Below are 7,784 nucleotides of genomic sequence, written 5' to 3'. Positions count from 1 at the left end.
TTCTTTCTTCTTTTTGGATGTGTGCATTTATCGGAATAAATTGTCCTCTCAGTACCACTTTCGCCATTGCCCAAAGGTTTTGGTATGTTGTGTTTTCTATGAACTTTCTGAATTCATGTTTAATTTCTTCTACTATCCAGTTGCTCTTCAGCAGTGCCTTATTCAGTTTCCATGTATTAAACTTTATTTCCTTGGTCTTCTTATTATTGATTTCTAATTTTATGGCACTGTGGTCTGAAAATATGTGTAGTATTTTAATGTTTGTAAATTTATGGAGGCTTGCTTTGTGACCTAACACATGGTCAATTCTGGAGAATGATCCATGTGTACTATAAAAGGATGTGTATGGTGCTGTTGCTGGGTTGAATGCTCTACACGTCTATGAGGTCAAGTTGGTTGATTGTGCTGTTTAGTTCCTCTGTGGCTTTGTCACGTTGCCTTTTGTTAAGCTTACTGAGTGTCTTCTGGTGAATGTGATCTGGAGATAGGCTTCCCTTTTCACATGCAATGCCTAGCAGCTGGTTTTGGCTCTTGTCCAGATGGTACGGTGTTACAGGGTATGCTTGTAGCTTGGCTATATGAGCACAGTTGTTGTCTCTTCTTGGGTAAGGTAGGGGGAGAAAGCTCCAACCCCTTGGGAAAGAGTGAGGCCAAAAGAACCAAAGACAGAAACAATATAAAAGCAGAGACAGAAACCACCAATCAAAAACAATAATAAAATTGTGATTAACTGGCCACTGGCCTTTGCTGTGCAGGCTGGGATAAAGGGTCCAGCCCTGATCAACTTTGGGGCAGAGTCCTAGAGTCGGACATCATAAGAAGCAGCCTGCGGGTTTTCCTCTCTGTGCCATTGGAAAACTGTGGGTGTAATTCTGGACCGATTTGGTGCTGTGCTCCTGCCCACTTGAAGGTTTCTGGGCTGGGCAGTGAGGGCGCGATTGGTGTGAAAAGGAAAGATACATGAAAAATGAATAGTGAAAGAAGAAAAATCGGTCACATCTCTCCCTCTAGACACGCAGCTTGGCGGCTTCTAAGGTTGGGTCACTGCCTCTGCTTGGCTGTGGCCCCACCCTCTGACCTCAGCACCTCTCCTGCTGGCCACCACAGCCGCCAGATGGATTCAGAAACTGCCATATTTTGCTTCCACAGGCAGATTTCTCCACAGGTGGGTACAGGAAACTGGTGCCTGGAACCTTACACAAGATCCAAAACTCCACAGCTGTTCTGCAGACCGCTCTTTCTCTACTTTTTCTGGGCTTTATTTATTAGAGGAGCTTTCACTATCTTTCTCTGCTTACCCTCCCCCAAACCGGAAGTCTTAACATCTTTTTTTAAACTTTTTTATTATCCTTGTGAGTCATGGAAGATAAAGTATCGTGATCTTTGGAAGACTACAGCATCTCTCAGTATTTTGTGAACATCATGCTTGGTTAAAGAGGAAGGTAAGCAAAAAGGAGGAGATGATTTGACATAGTGGCAGCGGCAATGGGCTCAAGCAAAACAGGATCATGCAGGATAGGCCAGTGTTTTGTCCTGTTGTGCATAGGGTCACTGACCAACATGATGACACCTAATAACAACAAGGGTTTATTAGAGGAGGATACTTGGTGGTGCAATAGGTTAAGTGATGTGATGCTAATTAAAAGGTCAGCAGTTTGAGCCTACCACCTACTCCATAGGAGAAAGGTGAGGCAGTCTTCTACCATAAGAATTTTACATCTTAGGAAACCCTATTTGTTGTTGTTAAGTGCTGTCGAGTCAGTTCCGACCCAGAGCGACCCTGTATAGGATTTCCAAGGAGAAGCTGGTGAACTTGAACTGCTGACCTTGCAGTTCAAATGGCTTTGCAGTCTGGTGCATTAACCCACAGTGCCACACCACCCGGGAAACCCTATGGAGTAGTACGATTCTGTCCTAAAGGGTTGGTGTGAGTCAGAGTCTACAAAAACAGTGGGTCTTAAGGGTTTGTTTGAGGTTACTATTTTTACATTCTGATTTAATTTTCAATATTTCTATGGTCCTCAACTAACATAAAAATGAAAGTTTCTTATAACCACAATATATGCATATCAATTACAGTAGTGTAGTGTATCTTCAATGACTCACAAGGATAATTAAGAAGAAGAGAAAAAAAAAAAAGATGTAAAAGATGTTGGTCAAATGGCAATGTTTTCTTTCCAAAAATCAACAGAGGGCACAAAAGTGTGGTTTATTACAAGTAAAATGAAAGACATTGTGGACTAAGTATACCACATACATATCAGACTAATTCTCCCTGTGTCACTGACTTACTGTGGAATGCTGATGACCTCATTTAATCTCACTGGGTCTCCATTCCCTCATCCGTAAAACAGGGTTAATAATTTTAACCTAGTTCTCAGAGATAGTAGGTGGATTAACTATAATAACAATAAAGTGATTAAAAACATTAATCATATGAATGTTTATACAAAAGCTACAATTTCTCATACTAAGAAGCATGAATTTCTTATTCTCTAGAATGTTCCAAATGCTTCCAGTAATAATTTATAAAAATGAAAAATATATACTGACCTTCCCTTTCAAAAACTGTAGATATGCTCTAGATTCAATCCTTTCTCTCTCTCTCTCTTTTTTTTTTTTTAAATAAAAACTTAACTTTTTTAGGTGTAAAAAATGACTTTGATCCTATCTCTTACCTAGTAATTCAATGGATGGCAACTCAGCTAGGAAGATTTAAGAGCACTGTCTCCAACTTACAAGACTTCACTGAAAAATACTCATTTAGAAGTTTGAGAGTTACCTTGACCTAGAATTTATGCCAGGAACAACAAGGGCATAAAGATAAAAACCACTCTAGTCCACTAATCAAAATAAGCCTATCTTAGAAAATTTACTGAATACAGGCCAAATCAATTTAATTGTCTACCCAAACATCATAGTAACAAAAATATAAATATTACACACCTAAATATTATTTCTAAAATAATTAAGCTTATTATTTCTTCAGAAATGTAAAAAGCAGGAAAATCCTGAAGTTCATATCAAACACGTATCATAATAGTTACTAAATGGTCAACTTTCATTTATACTTTATAGAAATGCCCACATTTCTATAGTACCCAGAATGCTGACATTCAGAAACAGAGAGCAGGTTAAGCAAACATTAAGGGAATCTAAATCCAAACAATATATGTTGTTGTTGATGCACACCTTTGAGTCAATTCCTACTCATAGCGACCCTGTGTAGGGTTTCCAAGGAGCAGCGGTAGATTTGAATTGAACCCTGAAGTTCAGTGCTAATAATGCCTAAGTGCCACACAGGAGATGGCAGTGTTGAACCCTGGCAGATTTTAATTTATGAATAAGCACACAAAGATGTGGTGCTGCAGGATAATACACTGGCCTGCAAGGGCAGATTGAAATGCAACATCTTTTCAAACCCACCAGCCACTCCTTGGAAACCCTATACAGGGTCACTATGAGTTGGAAGCTACTTGATGGCACTTAGGAACAATACATAGATTACTTCTGTTGAAGTGAACAGTTTGGGGGGGAAATGGATTTTCTGTATTATAGTTATCCAGTTTCTTTTCAATTTTCAAAACATTGTAACTTCCATTTTATGACATTACTGCATTTTTCCAACAAGGGACAGAAGATAAATCATATTTTATATAAAAGGGGTGGGATTCCAGGGCAGGGGAGGGGAGAGGTCATAAATCCCACCTCCAGAAGGGCTATAAACCCTCTCATTCCATGCTAGAAACAATTATGCAGAACAAGACTTCTACCTAGGATATGGTCATCAGACACAAATGTAACAGGTCAAAAGTTTCCAATACAGCATTTATTTAAATTGTGTTTCCAAGGTCATAAAATATCATTATTTTCTATTGCCCCACCCTTCCATTTCAAACAGAAAGAGAGAGAGGAAACACGACCCAGTGTTACTACTTAAGTGCTTCCTTCTGGAGATATTCCAATGAGAAGTTGAAATCTCGTGATGAAAATAGAAAATGAATATTAACACACACATATCTCATTTTAAAGTAGTAGATTATTTTTAAACTGTTGACAAAGTGTAATATGCTTTTGAAGTTTTTGATCACTAAAAATATGCTAAAATTGGTTTTTAAGGTATAAAGTAGTAGGTGATATTACCATGAAATGCTGGATTACTCTATCTAGGTATCATCATTGTTTATGGAATAACTAGAGTTAAATTGAGGGGAAATTTGAATTAGAGTAGCATTAATCATGAAATAAAATTATATTCTTATTATTCAGGTAAGAAATCCAAGATTAATGAAAATTTGAAGAGAAAGGAAAGGTTTAGATTAGTTTTAACTACTTATAAGATTTAAGGAAGTAAAGATAAGTCTTTTTAATAAAAATAGGGCAATCTTTCCACTGGTACTCAAACAGTACCATATGGTCTAACATTGTTACAAACCTATCTTCTACATACATTTCAGAGAGAACTTTTACATTCACAGGGCCAACTCAAATAATAATATAAATGAATACAGGTAGTCAAGCCAGAAGGTAGATCAGAAAAATTTCCAGGTCTAATATTAAAGATGAAATTAGCATAATATTAGACTGTCTGTATGCTTCAGAATTTCTTTTCTGCCCTCAGAATACCTAAGCAGTATTCCTTGTGAGGTCGCTGCTATAAGACTTATCAGAAAAAATGTTTCCAGGATGAAGAGAATTTTTGTTTCCCTAGGGGAATATTTGACTGTAGTTTTCCACTGCATAAGATAACTGTGAAAATGCATTAGAAATATGATGGAAATGCTAATTAGAACATTAAGACAATTTTTTCAGTGCCAAGTGAACATAAAAATAAACAGTACAGGTGCCGAAATATTAGAAGTTCTTAAATCAGTTTACACATCTAGAGAGAAATATGAATTATGTATTATTTCCTATATTTCTCCTACATTAAGTATATTTTTAAATTCAGATCGAAATATAAATCCATTGTTCACCAATGAGCTACCAAAACCATTAGAAATACAAAATAGGCACCAGTCCCATGATAAATAGTTTCTAATTGTTAATTTCAGTTTCTACTATGAAATAGGAAGAAATACTAATCATGAAAATCCGAATCTGAGCCATCTTCTGTTCTGTACAATGTAGAAGGTTAAATTTCCAGGTTCAATTGTCAGCAGGCAGAAGCTGATTGGTCATGACGTTCTTGTCCTATCCCCACACACAGACTCAGTAGTGTTTAAAATTAGATTTTAAAAAGAAAACATGCTTTGTACTTTACACATTAAGATAAAAAATAAATTATAAAATCTATCTTTGAAAGCATTAATATATATTTTTTTAATTCTGGTTCTAAAAATACTATAGATGTTAGTTCTTTCACTACTGTAACTAAAAGACTCCATTAAAAAAAAAAACAACAACTTTATTTTAACTTCGAGGATTCTCATTGCGTAGTTATAGATTCAATGGGATTGTGGTAGCAATTACTATTTTGAGTTTAAAATGTATTCAAAAGTTTCAATATAATCTCATACTTGCAACAATAAAAACTAAAAGGGAAATTCTCCTTCTTACCTCCCTCCTTTGAACAAGTTTATATCCCTCTGTAATACAAAATTTATCAGTAGAATCTATTTTGATTTTAAGTATCAACGTACTTTTTAAAAAGACTACTAGTGTTAAGTTGGCAATTTGTTTATCTATATATAGTACATATTTGTGAAATAAGTTTCTATTCATTACAAATTTATATAGTATCATTATATTGCCAGTTTTTGTAAATATACAAAAATACATATATATATCATGGAAAATGGATTTAAATGGTGATGTAATTTTTCCATTAACTTTTTGTAAAGCCCCCTGGTATATATCAATTATCTCCTCCAGAAAAGGCGATGTGCTACAGGTAACTTGTTATTTCAGTGCTACACACAAAAATTGGCTAATGCGTTTCTCCCACCTTTATTTCATCACCCACCTATCAGAACCACTTAGATTGTTGACAAGCCAGTTCTTCTGAGAAACCAAGGACCAGAGAAAGGTGTACATCTGAACACAACAGAAAGAGCTGTCCTGGTTTAAGAACTGTATCCTGAATAATCCTGAGCCTTAATTGTAATCTGCAACTTCTCTAATAAACCTCATAATCATGAGTTTGTGAGTTCTTTGTGACCAATGGAATACATTATGGAAACCAACAGAGAAGTAGAGTGCTGTGAGAGACAGAGTTTCTGTCAGAATTGGTAAGAAGGTTGGAGAGTAGAGGTATGTCTGACCTCTACATCATTGGAGCCAATTTTGGGAGACAGATACTAATTATCTTGACTAATTATCTTGATTCTCTCTCCTTCCCGTGAAGTTAGAGGAGGTTAGATAATGCCCCCATACCATTTTTACATCCCTTAATTATAACAACTACCAGTTCTTGACCACTGTACTGGTTATTTACCACCTGTGGTAGTTATAGGCTTGTGTTAACTTGGCTGGGCCAGGATTCTCAGTGTTTAGCAGTTAAGATGTAGTTATTATCTCTATGATGAAATCTAATATGATGCAATCATTCCCATGATATGGTCTGATGTGATCTGATCTGATTCATACAGTAATCCTTTGTGTAGTAAATACTTACTTCTATGATGTTAATGAGGTCATATGCAACCTACAGGTGGGGTTAGCTCCTAAATCAATCTCTATTAAGATCTAAAAGGAGGGAGAAGTGAGCAGGACTCAGAGGGATTTACTACCATCAAGATAAAAGAAACAGGAATGGAGCACATCCTTTAGACCTGAGGTCCCTGTACTGTGAAGCTCCTAGATCCAGGGGAAGACTCATACCATGTTTTAAGGAGCTCTCTAAGTAATACTAGGCATAAAAATGCTAAAAGGAGACAAGGACCTTTCCCCAGGGCCTACGAAGAGAAAGCTCTCCCCTAGTGCCAACATATTGAATTTGGACTTCTAGTCTCCTGAACTGTAAATCTGTTTCTGGTTGTTACAGCCATCTACTTGTGACATTTCTGTTATAGGACCATTAGATAACTAAGACAGTACCTTAGCACCATTCTCCACCCTTCCTCCATTTCTGGGCATTGGGAGGCTACCCAGTATGGCCCACAATCTGAGGCTATGTTTTCTGATTAATTTGGCCTTTGGGAGTGCCAAGATCTGGAATCAGAACACCAAAAAGGAAGAACATGCTCAACATTTCTCAAGCTGGGGAACTGAAGAAAAAAGTCAAGCCTCAACTTTCTTTATTGAAAGATTCTCTGGGGAAATTATTGAATGATGCAGAAAGCATCAAGAAAATATGGAAGGAATACACAGAGTCACTGTACCAAAAGCAAATGTTTAACGTTTAACCATTTCAAGAGCTAGCATATGATCAAGAGCCAATGATGTTGAAGAAGGAAGTCCAAGGTACATTGAAGGAAATGGCAAAGAACAAGGCACCAGGAATTGATGGAATAAAAATTGAAATCTTTCAATAAAGTGAGGCGGCACAGGAGGCACTCACTCATCTCTGCCAAGAAGCTTGGAGGACGACTATCTGGCCAACTGATAGAAAGAGATCCATATTTATGCCCATTCCAAAGAGAGGTGACCCAATGGAATGCAGAAATCATCAGGCAATCTCTTTGATATCCCATGTGAGTAAAGTTTTACTAAAGGTAATACAGAAATGACTGCAAGCATGCATTGCCAGAGAACTTCCAGAGGTTCAAGCCAGATTCTGAAGAGGCAATGGAATGAGGGATATCATTGCTGATGTCTGATGGATCTTGGATGAAAGCAGAGAA

This window comes from Chrysochloris asiatica, unplaced genomic scaffold (genome assembly GCF_000296735.1).
Source record: "Chrysochloris asiatica unplaced genomic scaffold, ChrAsi1.0 scaffold00235, whole genome shotgun sequence".
In the NCBI taxonomy this organism is placed as follows: Eukaryota; Metazoa; Chordata; class Mammalia; order Afrosoricida; family Chrysochloridae; genus Chrysochloris; species Chrysochloris asiatica.
The sequence above is the reverse complement of the archived record's forward strand: the minus strand, read 5'-3'. Positions refer to the sequence as shown.